The sequence below is a fragment of the Saccopteryx bilineata genome, chromosome 1, assembly GCF_036850765.1.
Source record: "Saccopteryx bilineata isolate mSacBil1 chromosome 1, mSacBil1_pri_phased_curated, whole genome shotgun sequence".
Classification (NCBI taxonomy): domain Eukaryota; kingdom Metazoa; phylum Chordata; class Mammalia; order Chiroptera; family Emballonuridae; genus Saccopteryx; species Saccopteryx bilineata.
Genome location: NC_089490.1, coordinates 158,359,182 through 158,382,754, shown reverse-complemented (window position 1 = coordinate 158,382,754; position 23,573 = coordinate 158,359,182). Strand labels below are relative to the sequence as shown.

Genomic DNA, 23,573 nt, shown 5'->3' with positions numbered 1-23,573 from the left:
ATAAATAAATAAATATATATATATATATATATATATATATATATATATATATATATATGGCGTTCAGGGCTCTCTCAGCCAAAAAAGGTTCCTGACCCCTGGTCTAAACAGACTAGATGAGTACTTGGCAGAAGAGCTGCTTGGCAAACTGGCCTTGAAAGAGAAGCAGGGAGACCAGGCAAGAGACAGAGGAACAAAGACATCAGAAGTAAAAACGAAGGGTGTGTTCTGAGAAAACAAAGTAAAACTAGCTTAACTGGACAAAGGCATGGTAGAATGTTACAGGCAGAATGTACCTCCTCACATTCTTATGTTGAAGTTCTAACCCCCCCCCCCCAGCACCCTGTGTTTGGAGATAGGAACGTTAATGAGATAAGTAAGGTAAAATCAGGTCATTAAGGTGGACACTAATGCAATATGACTGATGTCCCTATCAAAAGAAAAAATTAGGTCAAAGACATGAACAGAAGGAAGACCATGTACGAGTACAGGGAGAAGACAGACAGTCATCTGCAGGACAAGCGGAGGCCTCAGAAAAATACAAACCTGTGACACCTTAATCTTGGACTTCCAGCCTTCAGAATTGTGAGGAAATAGATGTCTTTGGTTTAAGCACCCCCTCCCCAAGTCGGTGGTAGGTTATGGCAGCCTGAGCTGACTAATACAAGAATAAGAAGTAAGGCTGGGACAGCAGACCAGACACAGACTGCAGAGGAGTCCTGGGACCATGAATGACAAGCCGAGGAATTCAAACGTAAAGGGATTTGTACATGGGTTTTACTTAGTAAGTTTAATTAGCAGACTATTTCCAAACAAAAGGCCCATTTTATTTATCAAGAGACCATTTTATCTGAATTGGAAGGAAAAGCATCTTTGGTTTGTGAAACTTGAGGTCTTTCTAGCTGTGTTGCTAGAGTGGATGCTGTTGACATCCACATTGACAAGGTCTGGGAACCATCAGCTAAGAGGTCTTGTTTCTTGTAAAGTGTTATGTGTACCACTGATCATGACATTTTAAGATGGTGACAAAACCATTTACGCAGAATTGGAGAGCCAGAAAGTCAGGTCATCTGAAAACCATGTAATCTAAGGATGGGGGGTGGGGGGAGACAGCTTGTATGTTAAGTCTGGACCAGGGAATAATGGGGTGGATGGTTCCTCTCTGTGAGGGCTGTCATGTGAGGAGCAGTCATTACTCTAGGCCAGGGGTCCCCAAACTTTTTACACAGGGGGCCAGTTCACTGTTCCTCAGACTGTTGGAGGGCCAGACTATAAAAAAAGAACTATGAACAAATCCCTACACACACTGCACATATCTTATTTTAAAGTAAAAAAACAAAATGGGAACAAATACAATATTTAAAATAAAGAACAAGTAAGTTTAAATCAACAAACTGACCAGTATTTCAATGGGAACTATGCTCCTCTCACTGACCACCAATGAAAGAGGTGCCCCTTCCAGAAGTGCGGCGGGGGCCAGATAAATGGCCTCAGGGGGCCACATGCGGCCCACGGGCTGTAGTTTGGGGACCCCTGTTCTAGGCTATTACAGAGGGTGGGTCTAGCTCCAGCGGTGTTTTAGAGAGGTCAGCTCTGTCAAAGTGACAGCTTCCTAGCAATAAGAGTTTTCTAACAATGATGAGGTCTCTGGAGAGATGTTTTCCACAGGTGCTCAAGAGAAAGAAGACCTTAGACTACATGACTTCGCAGTTTACTCACTCCTTCCCCAAATAATTTGTGTTTGCTGGGGGCACTTCTGGTCCTTTAAGATGCTCCACTTCTCTGTGATCAAAGAAAACTCTCCATCCCTTTCCCCCTTACTCACAGCAACACGGCAAGCAGAAAGCAAGTAGTTCTGTGAGAGCAGAGTAAAAGTAAGGATCCACAGAACCCCTTTCTTGAGCTCTTTCTTCCTTACCTACAAATGGGAAATGGAAATTCCAAGACAGCAAAGTGCCTGCGATAAATAAACACCACAGTCTTGTGTGACCAGACTTGTAGCTGAATGAGGTTCTCCGTAACTTCAGAATCCCAGTGAGTGAATGGATGTTGAAAAGCGATGTGGAGAATTTACTGTATGTCAGACATGGCGTAAGCCACCAGATAGGATTTAAAAGAGTGGATTTAAAAATAGATAACATCGTCTTACAGGGCTCACCGAGAGTCCGAAGGAGGAAGTGCTCGTTGTCACTCAAGGCCATGTGCTGGGAACGCAGTGAGAACAAGACCAGCCACTCTGATGATGGGCAAGAGGTCAGGAAGGCCCCAAAGAGGCGGTGCAGCCAAAAGCTGAGGAGAGTTTCAAAGGGTGAATGAAAGGATGAGGAAGTGGGAGGCAATGAGAGGCTTTGGGTAGAAGAAACAGCTCTTCTGGCAAAGGTGAGACCTTAACAGCGCTTTGGGGAAGAAGGAGTGTGCACGCCTCTGAGATGGTGTGTCAGAAAGGCCAGTCACTTTGTAGCCGGTGGTATGAGCCTCTCCTGCTCCTCAGAGTTCCCGCCACAGCCCAGAGCCCTCACTGTGACCTCCAGGGCGATGAGCGCTGCTCCCCTCACGGCAGCTGCATATCCATTTTTTACCTGACTCACCTTCCTGTGTGTGTCAGCCCTGTCATAAGTTTTGTTTATTTTTCATGCCTGAATCAACTATGTGTAACATAATTTGCCTACTTCTCAAAATTTTTGATCGGTTACAAAGTCCCATTACCAGAATGTCAGATCTGGAGTCTGAAGAAAGCAACCACTTCCCTTCACAAGCAGTAAAAAATCCAGCCTGGCTGTTTAGCTTTACTGGGGAACAGGCTTCCGTTCCCACAGACCCTGTTCTCCAAGCACCTGACACCCTCAGGCAGAGCAGGAGCGCTGTGGCAACTCCCCACCTTCACGCACCACCCAGTCTCACCCAGATGTCAGCATGGGCAGTCCCACCCCGAGGATGTAGTATCTTTGTTTAAACACAAATAAAAGATGATGAGGTTTTTACTCTCTTAGGAGAGGGCAACAGAATTCCACCAGGAAGAAAACTGTGTTTGTTTAAAAATAGGCCATAGGCCTGGGATGGATTGAATAGTTGTATTCCCCCCAAATTCATATGTTGAAATCCTAACTCCCAAAGTGACGGTGCTAGGCAAGGTCTTTGCGAGGTGACTAGGTCATGAAGGTAGATCCCTCGTGATAGGATTTGGATCCTTATAAATGAGACCCCAGAAGACCCCTCATCCCTTCTACCATGTGAGGACAGAGGGAAAAGACTGTTTATGAACCAGGAAGCCAGGTTTATCCCTGCCAGGCAATGAATCTGCCAGGCCATGATCTTGGACTTCCCAAGCCTCCACAACTATGAGAAATCAATGTTGTTTATAAGCTACCCAATTCATGGTATTTTGTTATAGCAGCTCAAATGGACTAAGACAATATTCTGTTAAGTCGCTGCAGTTAGACAAGGCTCTGGTATAAGTTGTCCATTGCTCTATTAAAGGAAAGGAAGGAGGAGGGGAAGGAGAATAAAAAAAGAGACCAATGCTGCTGGACCTGACCCTCTCTGTAACACTCTCCCCCCCTCCCCCCTCCAATTCTTCAGTAAAAGTGTAAAATCAAGTGTCCTGTGTGCTTGGACTTCTTGGGCTAATTGGTGAATGGGCTGAGTTCTATGCTTTGGGGGGATGAGACCAAACAAGATCTGACAACATACAGTGTGTCCGTAAAGTCATGGCGCACTTTTGACCGGTCATAGGAAAGCAACAAAAGATGACTGAAATGTGAAATCTGCACCAATTAAAAGGAAAACCCTCCCAGTTTCTGTAGGATGATGTGGCAGCATGTGCACATGCGCAGATGATGGCGTAACACCGTGTATACAGTAGAGCAGCCCATGGCCATGCCAGTCGAGATGTGGACGGTACAGAGGAAAGTTCAGTGTGTTCTGTGACCAAAGTGCAATGTGAATATCAGCACATTTATAACGAAGTGCCACCACATAGGAATAACATTACTCAGTGGGATAAGCAGTTGAAGGAAACTGGCAGTTTGGTGGAGAAACCCCGTTCTGACAGGCCATCAGTCAGTGACAGGTCTGTAGAGGCTATATGGGATAGCTACCTAAGGAGCCCTAAAAAATCTGTGCGTGAGCCCACATTGAACTGCACTGAATAGGTATGAAACTGGGAGAGTTTTCCTTTTATTTGGTGCAGATTTCACTTTTTTATCGTCTTTTGTTGCTTTCCTGTGACCGGTCAAAAGTGCACCATGACTTTACGAACACACTGTAGAGCAGGGGTCTCAAACTTGCGGCCCCCGGGCCGCATGCGGCCCGCCGAACAATTTTGTGCGGCCCGCAGACTAATCTACGAAGTTCAAAATATTTTGGATAAAATTAAGTAAGCCTATGGGCCTACTTGTATTTTTCATTTCTCTAGCGTCCTAGCTAGATATTAGCTTAGTTAACAGCAGTTGTGATGCGAACTACAGTTTCTGGTCGTTTTGTGACACTGAGTAAACTGCATGTACGATTGTGCTTGTTGTACTGATTTTTTTTTTGTTTTCAACTGCAGTGAGAAAAGTGTTGCGTAACAGTGGCCTTTTGTAGACCTAGTGCAGCCCGCCGAACGGCTGTGATCTTGCTCTGCGGCCCACATGCTGAGTTGAGTTTGAGACCCCTGCTGTAGAGGTAGCCATGGCACAAGGCAGTGAGTCTAGACCTGGCAGAGATCCTGGAGCAAGACCTCAGACAGCAGGAGCTGGGGTGTGTCCACCAAACGAGATAGATGGGGGGGGGGGGGCGGGGGCAGGTGACATTTCAGTTACACACATATTTGTGTACTAACAGTGTGTGCACTATTATTAATAATTGCTAAATGTATTGAGTACTTGTCTGCAATGCACCAATGTTAAGAGCTTTATACACATAAATATACCTTTTTAATCTTTGCACTATCTCTTTAAGAAAAGATCTACAGTTATCACCACCAGGCCTGTAGGAAGGCTGAGGATTGGAGAGGTTAAGAATGTGCTTGAGGCCACATCTCCAGGAAGTAAGGAACCACACCTTACTTAGTCTGAGGGCTTGCTCCTGAGCATTATGAACACTGCCTGCCGATGGGTTGTGAGTTGTTTGCGTGAAGGCGGATGTTCCCGTGCCCCCACTGGGAGGCTGGATCACTCAGTATTTAAAGGAGCAATAATATCAGGCCCAAGCTTGTGCTAGGAGGAGAGGGGAAAGGGAGGGGAGGGGATGGAGTGGGCAGATGGCACACAAAAAGTGAGCTGACAAGCTTGCCATTTTCCTAAAAAGTGAAGGATAAGGTCAAGAACTGAGTCTAGGAACTCTTTTGCCAAACTTAGGTCATGTTTCTATTTTTCTGCCTTCAGCCAGGAGACTCAGAGGAATAGAAAAAAAGGAAAAGAAAAAGCCCAGAAGGCAGGATACGAGGTTCCTGAATGAGGTAGAGGTTGGTGGAACAGATAAGCTATGACCCGTTCAAGGCACATTCTGTGGTCTCCCCCGGGGTGACCTTGTCATTAAATAGTTGTAAGTAGACACTAAAGGGCAATAGTTCCCAGAAAGGTTCCTAGGTCACTTGGGCTTCTGTGATCCAGTGGGTCTTCAGGCTAGGAGACACCATCAGCCTGGGGAAGCTCACTGGTTTCATTTGAGGAATGAGGTAAAACTGCAAGAGCTACAAGACAGTCTTGGGGAAAGAACCATGTTTGGAAGCTATTCGAGTGTTGAAGACTGCAGAATGAGGGCTTGGCTACCTGTCATCTGAGAATTGGAAGGGCAGCTCTGGAAGAAGTGCAGGAAGGAGCCAAAAAGGAGAAGGATCTGTTAGAGAATGAGATTCCCAAGGCGGACGGGATGTCAAAGGCAGTACTTTTTATTTTTCTTTTTATTTCCTGAGGAAAACATTCTTAATACAGCTCTGGGGGTGGTAGTTCCCTGAGAGATACAGATTACTAATCACATTATTTTCAAGGCTGATGAACCCACTGACAGCTCTGGCACCTAGCCCACCATCTCGTGGATGGGATTCAACCAACAACTATGCTTCTCCATCTCCTTGGCCTTTGTGGGTACATTCCAAGAACTAATGGCCAGGAAGGGCCAAAGTAAATAACAGGTCTTGGCATGTTTTGGTCTGTTTCTCAAACCTTCACAGTGATTAAGCAGACACTGAGGGAACACCTCCTACAATAACCACTGAGGGCAGACACAAGCATCATGACTGTCACCTCCAGGGTTTATAGTCTAATCAGGAAAGACAATGTTATTGACTAAATGTTTGTGTCCCTGCAGAATCCAAACATTGAAGCTCTGAGCACTGTGACTATATCTGGAGATGGCGCCTTTATGGAAGTATTTCAGGTTAATGAGGTCCTCAGGGTGGGCCCTGATCTGATCCATGCAGTGTCCTTATAAGAAAAGAAACACAACCAGAGCCTGCGCACTCTCTCACTTTCTCTCTCTCTCTCTCTCTCTCTCTCTCTCTCTCGACTAGCCCCACACGCTGAGGAAAGGCCAGGGGAGGATGCAGCAAGAGGCCACAGTCTGCAAGCCACAGAGACAGCCTCACTGGAAACTGACCATGCTGAGACCCTGATCTCAGGCTTCCAGCATCCAGAACCGCAAGAAAATAAGTCGGCTGTCAAAGCCACGCGCTTTACGGTATTTTGTTACAGCAGCTGTGCTGACTAGAGACGAAGGGCACACATGTAATCAACAATAAAATAAGGCAGGAGGAAAGTCCTGTCAGAGTCAGGAAAAGGGTTGAGGGAGCAGAGAGGATGGTCAGATGAAGCCAGACTGAGGCTCTAGGCGGGGAGGGCATACTGAGCTGGCATTAGGGTTCAGGCTTAGGGGAGTCTGAGAGCTGAGATCTCGGAAGACTGGGAGAGGCAGTCCTGACAGAGGGAAGACCATGGACAAAGGCCAGAAGCAAGGAAAGTCCACCAATCCCTCAGGGGCCTTGGGCACAGGAAAAGTGAGGCTCAGTGACAGAGCCCACAGGGACATGGTAGGTGTTTCAACCAGGGTGGGTATCAAAACCGTGTTTGGAGCATTAGGAATAAAGCAAAGCAAAACCCAAAAAGGAAAAAATGGCTGCCTGGGTCTGACTGCAGACGGGGGTTCTAACACACCCCCCTAAGTAACAGAACCGGCTCTACACCAGCAGTTCTCAAAGCATGGCTCCTGGGACAGCAGAATTCACATCACCTGCCAAACTGTCAGAAACGCAGGTTCTCAGGCCCCATCACAGATGGAATGCAGCAGTACTTCTGGAGCTGGAGCTGGGAACCGCGTTGTCACCAGCCCTCCCAGAGATGCTGATGGCACCGGCCTTCAAGAAGCTCTACTGCAGGCTACACTGGGGTCCAGGCTGCTTCCACGCAGTGTTCTCCAGAGTGTGTTCACCCTGCGATCAGGAAGCTCTCCACCCATGGGTCTCTTCTCTCAGCTGATAACATTTTGTGTATCTTGTTTTCTTTTTTCTTTCTTTTTTTTTTTTGGTATTTTTGTATTTTTCCGAAGTGAGAAGAGGGGGAGAGGCAGACAGACAGACGCCCGCATGCGCCTGACCAAGATCCACCTGGCATGCTCACAGTGGGCAATGCTCAGCCCCTCTGGGGCCATTCTAGTGCCTGAGGTGGAGGCCATGGGGCCATACTCAGCACCCGGGCCAACTTTGTGGCAATGGAGCCTTGGATGCGAAAGGGGAGGAGAAAAATAGAGAGAAAGGAGAGAGGGAAGGGTAGAGAAGCAGATGGGCGCTTCTCCTGTGTGCCCTGGCTGGGAATCGAACCCAGGACTTCCACATGCCGGGCCAATGCTCTACCGCTGAGCCAACCAGCCAGGGCCACCTTGTTTTCTTTTAAATCCCTCTGACACCCCTTGTTTCCATAAGGGTCAGAAACCATCTCTAAATTAGCACTTTTTCCTGAAAGTATTTCCATAAAACCTCCTCGGAGCTGAACAAATGTAGGCTGAGTATAAGATTCCCATCCTGACATTGTCTAGAAAATGACTAGCAGGCAAAGGGGCATGAGACAAGGCCCCCTGCCTTCCACCATTCTGTTTAGCAGGCATGTACTTGCGAAAAATAATTTTATTTTGAGATCACATGTGTGCCTGACATAAACGGCTGGTACAGCCAAGAACTCTGGGACGAGGAGGGGCCCCTCGCCCAGCCCCTCTCTCTCCGCCAGAATCTTCCAGTCCCGAGTATCCTATATGCTCTGTAATTCCAGTGGAATACCCTATTCCTACTGTTGAGGCAAAAATAGACACCAGTCCGCCCCCTCGTTTTCCAGGTAGGTGTCTTCCTCCTGATTCCTGTAGACGAAGTGCTGTCTCACCCTCTGCATGTCCCCACTGGTGGCAGGACAGTTCTTGCTTATCTAGACAAGCCCTGCTCTGTTCTCTCTGCCTCACTACCCCCTGCATGCAGAAGTGCAGAAGAAGAAAGCAGGAAGTGGGTTCTTCCTCTGGGCCAGCGTTATGGGCCAGGGCTTGCCACCACCCTATCTGGTCAGCCAGCAGGGTGGATAGCTGAACATCCCAGCCAACAGCAGAACTCCAGGCCATAGGCATGGCCCTGCTGGCAACCTCTGTCCGAGCCTCCTGTGTGTGTGAGGGTCTCCGATCCAAAGCCTTCTCTGTGATTGGGACAGGAACTGCTCTGAGCTGGATGAGAGCAGTTCCTGTGCCAATACCAGAGTATTTTTTCCAAAACAAAAATCTGACTCTCTACCTTGCTTAAAAACTCTTTTAGTGATATATCATATATAAATGTATATCTGATATATCCTTAGCTTCCTGTTGTTAATGAATAATGTCCAATGCCAACAGACCATGATAAAGGGCGCTACCTCGGTCCTGCTGAATTCAGCCTCCCTGAGCTGTTCACAGCTTCCCAAAGAGGAACACTCTTCTTCTTGCCTTTAAAGATGTTTGCTCTCTACCTGGAAGAGCACCTCCAGCCCTTTCTCTGCCTGGTGCACTCCTATCCAGTCTTCCAGACCCTTCCCAGAATCACCTCGTTTGCAAAGCCTTTTTAGCCTTCCCTTAGTAAAATTGGTAGCTCTGGCCTTCATGCCTCTGGCATTTGACTGCCCTCTTGCAGCACATCTGGTTGTACTGTGACTGCCTGCACTGCTCTGTCACCTTGAGGATGGTGTCTTGTTCACATGTGTATCCCAGAGCCTAGCACAGCACCTGGCCCATAGTAGATGTTAAGTAATGTGGAGCTGGGTCTCTGTTTCCCCACTGCAGAGCCACAGATCTCACATCCTCAGAAAAAGGAGCAGGACTTCAAAGAGGAAGACTATAAGCTCTCTTTCCTCGCAGAGGTTTAAAAACCAAGGGAAACACCCATTTGGGGGAACAGTTTAGACTCAGTTCTTTCATGGCAGAAGGAAAGATAGTTGTTGCTATCACTGGGATCCAATCTAGGAATGGACTAAAATGCTATGGAAGGGACCCGAGCGCTTGCCTGAAATATACCGACAACCACTGGTAAAGGAAGGAATCCAGGTCCTATTTCCTTCACCTGTCCTTGCTCCCTGACCTCAACTCCAACCACACACACTCCAGGGCAAATGCCACAGGGGCCGTCCTTTTGTGGCAGCCATGAAGGTGGTTCTAAAGAGCAGTATCATTTGTCACTTATTCCTCCTCCAGGGTCTGGGCCTTTAAAAGCCACCTCTACCTGTGGGGTAGCTCAGTTGGTTGATTTTCAACCTTTGTTTCTCACGCACTCATAAACAAATTACTAAAGAAAAAGGGGCCCTGACCTCTTCTTCCTTAGTAACTAATTTATTTGTGCCATGAGATGAAAATGGTTGTATTTAGTCAGGGGCACTGATCTTAGTAATTAGTGTGTGTTTGTGCCATGAAAAGAAAAAGGTTGAAAATCACTGGCCGTTAGAGCATTGTTTTACTACACCAAGTTGCAGTTCAATACCCAGTCAGGTCACATACAAGAATCAACCAACGAATGCATAAATAAGTGGAACAACAAATCATTGTTTCTCTCTCTCTCTCTCTCTCTCTCAGCAATAAATTTAAATAAAATAAAAGCCACTTCTACAGCTTTCACCCACGTCTCTGTCGCTTCTTCATATGTCTGGCCACAGCTTCCATTTTTGTCCTTTGCCTGCTATTCTTCCGCTTTTCTTTCCTGGCTCTACCCCAGAATCCAGAGTCCTATCTCCAGCTCACATGTGTCTTCTGAAGAGAAGACCAAAGGAGAAGACTGGACGGGGCAGGCTCTCTCTGTGGAATTTGTGGTGAATCACTAGTGAGTGTGGTTTGTAAGATGGATGTGACTGTCCCACCGCAGAGAAGGGAGAAGGGAAAGGCCGTGCACGAGGCACCAGCGACCCTGTGATCCTCACGCAGGTGGAAGGGCAACAGAGGACTCAGGGCCTGAACGAGGCAAACCCTAAGAGAACCCTGGTGTCATATCACATCCCTGAAGGTCCTGCTCCAGCAACTGTAACCCTAAGTCAAATCCCATAGTCATCCCACTTGGTCTTTGGGTTTTTCAGTCACACCCAGGAGACTGGGCAGACTCAGGTGCTCCCACTTTCCAGGAAGATGATAAAGATATTCCAGACAACAAGAAACTCAGTATCTTGTTTCCAACTTGTACTGCAAACCTGTTTTATAAACAATTTGATATAAGATTCTGTGTAATATAAAATAAAGACCAATGCTGGTTTTTTGGGTTGGAATGTCAGATTGGTCTGGTTGCTTGGTGAACTGGCTTACTAGCTTGCATTTCTTCTTTTATTTATTTATTCATTCCTAAAGTCATTTGTCCCTCTGTCCACCCACTCATCCTTTTTTAAGTAGTATACATCTTTAGATAAGGTAAAGCTTGCCCTCTCTCCAAACTATCTGTCAGAAAAAAAGGAAGTTTATACTCTAGCCCTGACAGAACTTTTCATATTATACAATTCCTTCTCAATTACCCAGTTTTGAGCAAAAATATACTGTTTGAGAAAAATATTAGCCAGACACCATTTCAGTCAATGCAGATATTGGGAACTTACAAATGTCACTAGATAGAATTGTTGGGTTTTTCTTTTTTTTTTTTTTCTTTTTTTTTTTTTTTTTTTTTTTTTTTTTTTTTTTTTCTTTTTTCTGAAGCTGGAAACGGGGAGAGACAGTCAGACAGACTCCCGCATGCGCCCGACCGGGATCCACCCGGCACGCCCACCAGGGGCGACGCTCTGCCCACCAGGGGGCGATGTTCTGCCCATCCTGGGCGTCGCCATGTCGCGACCAGAGCCACTCCAGCGCCTGAGGTAGAGGCCACAGAGCCATCCCCAGCGCCCGGGCCATCTTTGCTCCAATGGAGCCCTGGCTGCGGGAGGGGAGGAGAGAGACAGAGAGGAAAGCGCGGCGGAGGGGTGGAGAAGCAAATGGGCGCTTCTCCTGTGTGCCCTGGCCGGGAATCGAACCCGGGTCCTCCGCACGCTAGGCCGACGCTCTACCGCTGAGCCAACCGGCCAGGGCCGGGTTTTTCTTTTTAAGCATAGCATTATAATATAGATTTAGTAACTTTCCTTGAGGGCATAGCCTCACAATTACAAGTGCCAAATTTTGTTGTAAACAAGCATTTAAAAGATCATTTTTTAAAACGCAATATACTAAGTGATATACGGTGAGTATCTAAAAGAAATACCTTGTAAAGGATTTGATTAGATATTTCTCATAAGAGGACATACAAATGGCCAATAAATACATGCAAAGATGCTTAACATCATTAGTCATGGGGGAAATGCAAGTTAAAACCACAACAAGACACTACTCCATGCCCACTAGAATGGCTATAATCAACATTACAGACAATAACAAAGTGTTGGTGAGCGTGGGGAGAGTCTGGAACCATCACTCACTGCTCATGGGAATGTCAAATGGTGCAGCTGCTGTGGAAAACAGTTCAGCAGCTACTCAAAATGTTCAACATAAAGTTATCACATGACCCAGCAATTACACTCCTAAATCTTTAACTAAGATAAATGAAAACCTATGTCCACACCAAAACTTGTATACAAATGTTCATACGAACATTATCTATAATGGTCAAAAAAGTAGAAACAACTCACATCTTCATCAGTAAATAAATGGATAAACAAAATGTGATATATCCATACAATGAAATATTATTTGGCAATAAAAAAGGAACGAAAGATGGTACATGCTACAACATGAATGAATCTGGAAAATATTACGCTCCCTGGCTAATTGACTCAGTGGTAGAGCACCAGCCCAGCATGCAGATGTCTTGGGTTGGATTTCCAGTTGAGGCACACAGGAGAAGCGACCATCTGCTTCTCCATCTTTCCCTTACCCTTTCTCTCTCTCTTGTTCTTCCTCTTCTGCAGCCATGGCTTGATAAATTAGAGCGTATCAGCCCAGGGTGCTGAGGATGGCACCGGTAAACCTCTGACTCAGGCACTAAAAATAGCTCAATTTCAAGCATGGCCCCAGTTGGGCAAAGCATCAGCCCCAGACAGGGCTTGACAGGTGGACCCCTGACAGGGCACATGCAGGAATCTGTGTCTCTGTCTCCCCTCCTCTCACTTATAAAAGAAGAAAAAAGAACAAGAAATTATTATACTCAGTGAAAGAAGCTAGTCACAAAAGATCACCATGTTGCACAATTCCATTCATATGAAATGGCCAGAGTAGGCAAATCTTATTATTTAAAGTAGATTAGTGGTTGCCAGGGACTGAGGGGAGGAGAGAATAAGGAGTGACTGCGAATGGTACTGGCTGCTTTTGGGGGTGATAAAGATGATCTGCAGTGACACAGTGGTGATGGTTGCACAACTCTGGGAATTCACCAAATTGCACATTTTAAAAAGATGAATTTTATGGTATCTGAATTATACCTCAAAAAAAGCTGTTCTTAAAAAATAAACATTAGTGGAGTGATCACATTGTAAGGTATAAATACGCTGAAACACTGTATTGCACACCTGAAACTAACATGCCCAATATAAGATTGTATGCTAACTACACTTACGTAAAAAAAAGTAAATAAAATATAATAATCACCTTCTGGCCTAATAAGAAATAGCCAACTCTCCTTAGACCAGAGGGAGAATGATATAGGTCAGAATATAGACAGCTGATCCAAAAAGTGGTTCTGTGATAAAGACACAGGTGTCAAAGATGTGAGTAGAGTGAATGTTTTATAAACAGGTAGAGCTGGAAAAAAGCTGAATTTTTTTATTTAATGTATTATTTTAAATAACATGTGATTTAAAACACATGTCACCCAAATGATATATCAAATTATACCTTGAAATATTTACATATTCATTTTTTTTCAAAAGCCCTCCCTATTGGGGGCACACATCCACTGCTCACAAAAATTAGGGGATATTTCAAAATGAATATGAAGCAATAAAAAAAAGAAGCATCTGATTTTTTTTCTGAATTGATTTTTCTGTACTGACTCTCAGTACAGAGAGGGTGTTGACCTTATCAGAGCATCCTAATTGGTCTGAATTAAAAATAGAACTCAAGTTTGAGGTAACTACTATGAAAAGTTTGTAAAAATGATTACAAAATCTTGTGAGTCATTCATTTTATTTAGGGGGCCATCAGTGGCTTGGAGATCAGATGAAGGCCCTGGACTTCCCTCCTACACCACATGCGTCTGCTCAGAGGGGAACAGTGTGCATCTTGTCACAGGGTGAGCACGGACACAACACCCCTGCCCCCCACGCATCCCCACCATGGCCCAGGCTGGATTGCTTCCTCTGAGATCATTCTTTGCTGAACCCACTTGAATTGGGACGATTCTCCAGCCTCTGTCACACAGAAGCAGTGAGGACTTCAAGAACTGAAGACCTGGAAAAGATCCAAGGTGATCTGGGCCTAGGGACCTCTACAAAAGGGGGTCAGGGGTCTGATAGGCACCTGCCTTCCTGGCAGCAACCCTGGGAGGGCCTTCTATAACCTGGTTTATTTTCCGGGCTTTCTCCTAAAATCCATTTTGAAGAAAACTCTACTTGTTAACAAGTCCACCCGCCCTCTCCCTTACTGCATATACAAATGAAAGCCCTGAGGCCTGAGCAGGCCTTCCCAGCTGACTTACCCAAGGGCATGTGGTGGGACAATGACAGAGCTGCCAGCCACCAGACCCAGGGTTCCCCAGGACTCCCTGTCCCAAAGCAGCACCTGTCCCAGCACCCTCTCTGCCCTCATACCTCTCTCTAGAAGTGAACATAGATGGGCAACTAAGTGTTTATCAAACAGGTGTGGGAAGGGTTTTTCTGCACAGAGGTAAACAAAGAGCAAGAAGGCTCAAGGGCACTCTGGGAACAACAGAGGGCCACCCTCTGGAGATAAAGAAGCCAATATGGACTAAGTGTTTTCAGATCTTGGGAATGCAGGACCTAGAGAGCTTCAAGTACAATTACTATGGCAAGCTCTGGGTCTGTGCACAGATCGGTCGAAGTTCAAATTACTAAAACTACTGCCTTGCAAATCTCTCTCTGGTGTTCCTAAAGCAATTTCACCCTCTACAAAGGTGCCCTGCCTTTATTCCTACTCCCTGTGTTTGTTCTGTCATTGGGCCAGGCCTAGATGGGCTCAGTAAACTGGAGGATGAAAGGAAAGGGAAAGGCATGGATCTGATGGGTTAGAGAGCCACAGGAGGTGTTTAGTGAGGGATTATCCAGCTCGTGCTCCAAACGCTGACTCCCTCTCTCTGGGCTCTAAGAAGCCTCCACATTCCAAGAGGCATGACCCCTAGGGAGAATGTGGTCCCTGTGCTGGTGCTGTTGCAACTGGTTACCCAGCACAGGGAATGAAGATCACATCTGGCCCAGGTGAGCCAGGCAGGAGTATGTAGAGAAGGTGGGAAATGGAATTCCTGTTCTTGGAATTTGAAGGAGTCTGGAAGGAGAACCAAGGGAAACGCACCTCCCTGCCCTGAAGGAATTTCACACCCCAAAGCCCAAGCCCAGAGGCTGAAGGAGAGAACACAGATTTATTTCCCAGATCAGAAACTGAGCCACGAGGGAGTCAGATTGGGGGAAGTGAAAGGGGTGGTCATTCCAGACAGAACACAGGACTTGAGCTAAGGTTGATGTGGACCAGTGAGCAGATGAGGAAAGTGTGGGGAAATCAGGTGAGCAAGGTAGACAAACGTGGGATTGTGAAGGGCACCGGGTAGTAAATGTAAGGGACCTGGGTTTGCCTAGAGGCACCGTGGGAACTGGAGATAGAAAGGGGAGAGGCCCTTAGGTAATGTGGGTGATATTAGGTAATAGGCTCAGCCAGAGCAAGGCCAGCCAGGGAAAAGAGAAGAAAAGAATGAGAGGCATGTAGAATCTGTACGACTCATTACTGAAGGGAGAGGATATGAGTGGAGAAAAGCAGAGACGAGGAGAAAAGGAAGATAACACCAAGGTTTTTGACTCAAATACCTAAGAGAATGACAAAAGCATGAACAGAAGGGAGGATGCCAGAAGAAAGAAATGGTTTGGTGTGAGAAAATGATGAGTTTAGTCTCTAACACGTTGCATTTCAGGTGAGTTACTTGAATGGCAATGTCTTACAGACTCTTGCAAGTGGAGGGCTGGAGCAAGGGAGGAAGGTCAGGTTGGAGGTGGAGCCCAAAAGTCCTCTGAACTGGTGAGAGTGGGTAAGGGCAGATCTAAGTCCCTGTTCCTCCCCTGATTCTGGAGGGCGTTGCCATCAGACCTCTAGACAGGTTGACATTTAGTGCATACTGAGCCAAGATGAGGTTGGAGGGAAAGGACTTACCTGCAAATTGAGAGCATGAAAGGACAAGATTAAGGAGAATGGCAAATTACATCTATAACCTAAACAATATGATGCTCCCATAAACCCTAGATCTTTTGCATTTATCTAAAGACCAATTCCAACATAGAGAATGTGGAAGCTCCAAGTGACCAACAGATCCTCTCCAGGACCCCCAAATCATTCAAAAGTATGCAATTTATCCAAACTCTGAAGACCTAAGCTATTTATAATAATCTCCTACCTGCTCCTCTTGAAAACTCTCTTCTCTCTGGTCTGTTTACATACTCCTACTCAAATCTGATCATGGTCCCTTCATCCGAGACACTACTCAACAGCTCCCTGAAGCCTTCAGAGTGAAGTCCAACAACTTCCTACCACCTTCAGAATAATAAGTCCAACTCTTCAGTTGCATGTTCAAGCTTCACCTTACTTTCTGCCCTATACCTTATCTCTATTGCACTTTGATACCCTTGGCTCCACCCAAAATTAGTCATTGGAACTATGCCTTCTCAGTCATCTGCTTTTATTTACACCCTTCTTTGACCACAACTACCATCCCAAGTTTCTATAATCATATCTTACCCATCCTTTTAGAGCTTTTCCAAATGCCACTTCCTCCAGGAAGCGCTCCTAGACTCCCCAGACAGAAGTAATCTCTCTATCTTCTGACCTCATAGCACTTTATTGGTACTTCTTTAATGGCACCATAAGTCCCCATATTGTCTAACAATTATTTATCTGTATGTTTTACCTCCCCTGCCAGACTGTGAACTCGCTGAGGACAGATACATTCCCTAAAATGTGGGGTGAGCATGACTGAGGGGTGAGGGAGGGGGGTTAAGAAGTGAAGAAATAGTAAACAAATGTCCAGAACAAGTCACAAATGAGAAAATTAAGTCTTGAAGGGATTGCATGACTTGGCAATGTGACAGGGGTAGAAAGTAACAGAATCAAGACTCAAACCCCCCTTTTCTCACCAAAAACTCTCTATCTTTACAGGGAGAATGCCTGGCGGTATTTTACAGGGCATTTTCATAAACTATTTCTCTCAATGCCCCTTTGAGAGATGCAGTATGATTTCTGCATTTTCAAATGAGAAATGTGAGGTTTGGAAGAGTGAAGAGACCCACCCAAAGGTGCAGAGCCAGTAAGTGGGAGAATCTGAGCTAGACATGGCTCCTGACTCCAGATCACCTTTCCACTCATGCAGGCTGACAAACTGCCACCTGCCTGGAGCCGGGACTGGGGAATGTAACCAGATGCTGGTAGGAGCCCTTTCAAAGGTGTGAGAGGATCAGGTCATCTGTAACCTGCCCGGAGCAGGAACTGGGGGGTGGAGAAAGCATAAACTTGAGCTAAAGGGAGAGGAGCTAGGCTCTAAGTCCAAATGCTCCAGAGAACAGTGTCAACCTTGAGGGTAGGGAGGGACGAGCTGCTTTAATTGAAAAACCAGAAAAAGATACCGTCCTCCCAGTGGCCAGGACCAGAGGAGGGATCAGCTGGGAAAAGCCAGAAGAGCAAAGTCCAAACTCAGGGGCAGAATTCTTACAGCAGGTCTTCTGAGGAGCCTGGGGTCCCTGTGTGTCACAGCAGGATCCCATCAGCCAAGGGATCAGGTAGAGGACCCACAGAGGAAGAGGAAGAAGGGGGAGCATGAGAAAGGGGGACTGAGGTCCTCGTGCCCTCAGAGCTGTTGCCCTGATTGAAAGGGAGACTAGTCCATGAGACGAGAATGAAAGCCGGTCCCAAGTTCTAAGGCTGCGAGAGATGCATTCCTCTGAGGCCCCCTCTCTAGGGAGTGATGTTGCCAGATTTTGTGTAGGTGGATTTCAGAACATAAAAGGGAAGCAAGGGACTTGGAGAGGAGGAAAATGTTAGTGAACTGCAGCCAGCATAGAAAAGGGGAAGGCTCACCCTTCCATGGGCATCGGCAACCATTGGTCTTCGTTCTGATACTGTTGATCAGCTGCCTTGTAAGAGCAGCAGGAGCCAGAGAGCTGGGAAGGGTCAGAGCTGGGAGACCAGGAAGACCAGAGCCTTGTCCATCCCTGCAGCCCGCCCATAGCATCCCTGAGGGGCCTTGGCATCAAAATCCTGTAATCCCACCTCTCCAACCCTGTGTCTAGGTAAAAGCACATAGGAACATGCTGTCTCCAGTCCGCTCTCTTAATCAAGCTGTCATCGTGAGTAATAATCATACCTTGGGAAACAGCAATGACTCAAAAAGTTGTCCCTTCCCCCACCAACACCTCCTCTCATAGTTCAGAGCTTTGCTGAGAACCCCGGAAAGTGAAGCCACCATTTTCTCCTGCCCAGCAACTCTCTCAACACCTTAAACAACCATTCAGACTCCCATGTCTGATGGGCAGTCAGAGAAGTTTGTGCTGGTTCAAGAGCTAATTAGGCCTGGCTGTTCATCAAACGCAGGAAATGGGGGAGGGGCAAGAAACAAACACTGTTGCCTATGTGATGCGTGTCCACGACAAGCCTGCCCCTAGAAGATGGCCTTTTTCCCAGGAAAAACAAAATTACAGTGCTTTCCCATCAGCTCAGATTGACCCTAAGTATAAAGCATAATGAATGCCTGCTCTGCTGCCTGTTAAAGCACTGAACGTTTTGTGTACAGTCAAGGCTATTATTAAGCTGGTGCACATGGCCATCTAGAATATTAAAATATCGACATAGCTTGTAGTAGGCGTTGGGAAACGTCTGCCACACCAGCCTCCTGACAGCCTGAGTCCGCCCCAGATGCCCCAACCCCAGGGGGTCTTGCTGGTCCCGCTCAGAGCAATGACCAGTGTCAGTTCTCTCATCCTTGCTCATGCTTTGGCAGCAGTTAATATTTTGAATTTGGCTCTTGGTATACTATCCCACTCCATCCTCACGCAAAGCCCTGGTACCATCTCTGTGTTACAGATGAGGAAGATGCGGCTCAGTGACCTGCCCAAGGTCATACAATGAAGGTCCAGAGCTGAAGTTGGAACCTAGGCGACTGACCAGCTGTGGGCACTTGACCACCGGACCACCAACCACATTTGTGTTGCAGAGATGGTCGCCCCACGCCTTGCTCCTCCCCCTTTACTACAGAACTGAAGCAGAGTCTAAGAGAAACTCCTGATCACCAAGCCAACGAGAACTTCTAATTACCATACTTTCAGCCCCATTCAGCCCAGCAGTGTGTATCTGCCACCCGTGTGACCACCACAGAGCACAGCTCATCTGGAGCCTATGCTCCTGGGCAGGGGGAACGCTAGGGGCCGGGAAACCTATGACTTGGGGTCCACCCCAGGTATGCCTCCTCCCTTCCCCCACCCCACCTCCCATCAACTGTTTGTATTCAGACCACCCCCACCCCACCCCCATCAACTGTTTGTATTCAGACCACCCCCACCCCACCCCCCATCAACTGTTTGTATTCAGACCACCCCCACCCCGCCCCCATCAACTGTTTCTATTCAGACCACCCCCACCCCACCCCCCATCAACTGTTTCTATTCAGACCACCCCCACCCCACCCCCCATCAACTGTTTCTATTCAGACCACCCCCACCCCACCCCCCATCAACTGTTTCTATTCAGACCACCCCCACCCCGCCCCCATCAACTGTTTGTATTCAGACCACCCCCACCCCACCCCCCATCAACTGTTTGTATTCAGACCACGTGTACTTATATTCAGGGTGTACTTGTATTCAGGATGGCGGCTGTCATCGCATGGAGGGCTCCGGGCTAAGAGACACACTTTCCCCACGCTCCTCTGAACAATGGGGAAGGGCGTATACTGCACAGGAAGATTAAAGCTGACAGGTAGGAGTTTGTGTTCATGGAAGATGTTTCAGGATGGGACAGTGACACTCAAGTGCTCAATCTCTGAGAATCTTCTGTAAATTGGACACTGCTGAGCCTAGGTCCACCCTGGCTAGAGTTATGGGATAAATAACGTCCCCTGAAAGACCTGCTTGGACCCAGAACTGCACCCACACCAACAGTCACTAGATATAAAATGCTATTGTCATTAATGCCATAATAGGTGCCCCCTCCCCATGCTCCTGCAAGGGTTGTATAGTCAGATTTAGAGAATGCTAGTAAGCCCAATGATATGGGCGTCTCTTCTGCAGGACTTACCATAACCTTGATGGTACAAAAATGAATGACGTATCTCTGAGAGGGCTCATCTCATTTGGGCGTTTCACCAATGCAACACCTGTAACTATCTCATGGCTAGAGCTCTGAACACTGGCAAATGCTACTCTGAAGAGCTGGGCAGGGGGGTGGGGAGTTTTAACCACTGGAAAGAGGGGCCATTTTTAACCCAGCGGTTTCCACAAGGGAAACACACTTTCCATTTCCTCTTTCTCTTACCAAAGTCTTAACTTACCCTGGGTTCCCTTCTGGGAGGCCCCTAATTTGCTCTTACAAAAGCTCCCATTAAGGTCAAAACAAGGTTTACAGGGCACTCTTACTTCATCTACCCCCAAGCTGTTTTTCTAATAAGGTACTCATTATGAAAAGGGGAATGACAGCCAAATTTTAGGGCGCATTTGTCTGTGTCAGACACTGTTCTGGGTGTTTGTGTGGGTTCTGTCTTTCAGTTCATTCACTCACACTTCTCTTCAGTTAATTCTACTTGGAGATCTTCCCTCTCCCCTCAAGCACTGCCCTTCAACGGGAGAGCTGGCTCTCTCCTCCCCATGAAGCAGGTCCCATGGGAAGGGACTAACAAAGCTGACAGTGATTCCGGAGCTCATTACTCTCTCACACACACACCACATATTCTCCCCAGGACCTCTGAATGCACCCAAGCCCACTGTGGATGCTCCTTTGGTGACCTCAAGAAGGCGTTACAGAAACTAGTAACTCACTTTTTCTTTTGTACTCACTAGGCAATCTACATAATATATTATCATGGACAAACATATTCTAACAACCCAGACAAACAGATATTCTTGTCTTTACTTCAGAAACAAGATTCTGGGCTCAGAGAAGCTAAGTGGTTTACATGAGGCTTCACAGCGGGCAAGTGGCCAGGTGGGGATTTGACCCCAGGTTCAATCCAAAGCCTGATTTCTATCTGAGGAACCATCATGCTTCAGCTGTGGAGATGAACAAGCTGAGGAATTTATACTATTTTTTGTTTGTTGTTGGTTTTCAGAAATGACATTGTCAGTCAGTGAAGAAGCCCCAGACTGGAATCCAGGAGGCCTGGTTACAAGGTGAGGCTGTCCTGAGACTGTTCTCCTGGTCCCTGGCCACTACCCACCCCCACTTCCCAACATAGTGGTGCCCTCAGCTCCCTCCCAAGGAAGAGCTGTCCGATCAGTCACCCAGTTCAACTTGAGTTTCACATAAACAATGAATGATGTCTAAGTACATCCCAAATATTGCATGGGTCATACTTACGGTTGAAAAATATTTATTGCTTATCTGAAATTCAAGTCTGTGTGTCCAGCCATTTTATTTGCTAAATCCAGCCACCCACCCTAGTGTGGGAGGCATGCTGGGAAGTCTCACGCCTGGCTCCAGGTCTCAAGTGTTGCTCCAATAGGAGTTGCCATGGCAGCCTGAGCAGGCCATTCTGTAGCTGTCTCCACTTACCTCTCCTGCTTCACCTCGCCCCTGTGCACTGAACACTCTGAGCTACTTTCAGTTTCCATGGATGCGTCATGCTGCTTCTGGCCAACAGTCTTAGCTCTTAGCACTTGCTGTGCTCTGTGCCTGTTCTCCCCCTCTTCTGGCTAATTCTCATTGATCCTTCAGGTCTCTACGTAGGCTTCTGCCAGGAAGCCTTCCTGGGATGCACCTTTGACCACTTCCTCCCACAACCCTCCAGTACTGAGTTAGTCAGTAGCCTGCCCTTTCCCATCTAGGTCCCCAGAGTTGGCGGCACTGCTCTGGGAACGCGTGGCAGGACGCATGCACTGTCATCTCCCCATACCCAGCCTGGTCTCAAGTAAGAAGTCAGTAAATGCTTATCAAATGAATGAATGGATGAATGAATAAATGAATGAATGCAGACTGTCTTACCAGATCTGTCTCTTGAATGTGACTATTTTTTTCCTCCCTTCCATCTTGACTGACTTTTTAATCTCTGCCTCCTCTTCCCCCTCCCCCTCCGGAGGAGTTATGAAAGGCTGGGCTTAGGTCCACAGCAGCATTTTTTGGCTTGAACGCAGGTGAGGAGAAAGCAGCCACACAGCACAGAAGGGTCGCCTCATGTCCCCATGCCATACCAACTGCCCCTATGGGCTCAAGTCCTGCGACAGGTCAGAAGAAAGCTCTTCCTCCTCTGAATTGCAAACCCTCGTGCAAATGCCCCCTGTGTCCAAACCTCTCCTTTCCTTCTCCACTGAGTCTTTGAAAAAAGTCTAATTGGATTGAGCGCCACATTAGGGGTGTGAGAAGATGCCAGTGTCAGATGGCTGAGGTTAGGGCAGGTGGTGGGGCTCGGTGGGCTCAGAACATCACCCATATGTTCCCTGCTCACCCACCCAAGGCTTTGCCCACGCACAGCCTGACAGGAGAAGGCAGTACAGAATTTAACTCTTTAGCAGCATTCAGAAGGTAGTTTCCAAAGAACAAATGTGGCGGCCAGTGTTAACTTTAGTACACACACACACACACACACACCCCAGATCCCTGCCTCTTTCCCCTTGCAGACCCTTCTTGCTTCCAGTCCGGGCTTGATTCAGAAAATGCTCTCTCAGGAGGCAAGAGGGGGGTGCAGGCACGGTGAGTGCGCCTGGGGCCGGCGCAGGGTGGGGGTGTGGAGGGCACTGGGAGCTGCTCAAAGGCAGGATTTGGAAAAGCCCTGCTTGTTGTCTGTTCTGACCTTTAGAGGCAGGTGGCCTCTCCTGCCTTCTCAGCGTCGCCCCAGCCTCCCCTGTCTGAGTACTTGTTAAGAGGACCCAGAGGGAGAAATACCCTTCAGTCTCATATTAACTGCAAACAGAGACTCCCTCTTCCCCTGCGGAAGGCTAGCCAGCTAGCCCAGCCCGCGCTGCACCTGCGGCTCCGCCTGCCTGCCGGTCCGAGGCTGCGTTCCCAAGAACTCGGGTCCCATCCAAGTACCCACGCTCCCCGAAGCACCCCCCTCCATCCCTTCCACCTCGTCCAGACGCCAACTTCTGGCGGTTGATCGGCCCGGGTCGCGGGAGGGGACTCACACGTAGGGAAGCCGACTCCGGCGGCTCTCGGCTGGGCCAGGTGAGTCGGGGCTGCGCAGGTACGGGGCTCGGGGCTCGGGGCTCGCGGCGGCTCCGGAGACCTCCGCTGAGTAAGAGAGCTGACAGGTTTGCGTTTTCCCCTCTCCTCCTCCTAGTTAACCACACCCCTGCTGCTCTCCTCCCCACTTCCTTAAAGGGTGGGGTGTGTTGTCTGTGGTGCTGAGTGTGTGCCTGCTCCAGCCTCTTACCATAAACTCTGAAATAGACGCCTCCTCCATTCCTTGAAGGGCACGTGCTCTCCTGGGGGGCCATCGCCGCCATGCCCCAAACTCAGATGGGGTCTTCTGCTGTTTAGTACCCCCCGGGAGCATTGGCGCACCCAATCCTTACCACTCCGCTCCTTCCTCCTCCTTCCATCCCACCCACAGACCTTTGGAAGCCACATTCAAAAGTTAGTTTCCTCTCCAGCCCTCCTTCAGCCCCCCCACCCTATATTTCAGCGTCAGAGACTACCTGCCTCCCGTACTGTCAGCACCTGTTCCCCTTCCTGTTTCTTCCTGCCCTAAAGCGCCCAACCCCTATTAAGGGCACCAGGAATCAGTGAGTATCACCAGGGGCTTTGCT

General features: G+C 47.6%; 1 protein-coding gene across 3 annotated transcripts in view; it reads right to left on the bottom strand.

The window, feature by feature from the left end:
- PTK2B (protein tyrosine kinase 2 beta) overlaps positions 1–23,113 on the bottom strand; it is a 128,947-nt gene extending 105,834 nt beyond the window's left edge. For all 3 annotated transcript variants that reach the window (XM_066278563.1, XM_066278568.1, XM_066278569.1), the window contains exon 1: positions 22,950–23,113. The gene's annotated coding sequence lies outside the window, so the exon portion shown is untranslated. The remainder of the gene's footprint in view (positions 1–22,949) is intronic.
- Between the last annotated feature and the right edge of the window lie 460 nt (positions 23,114–23,573).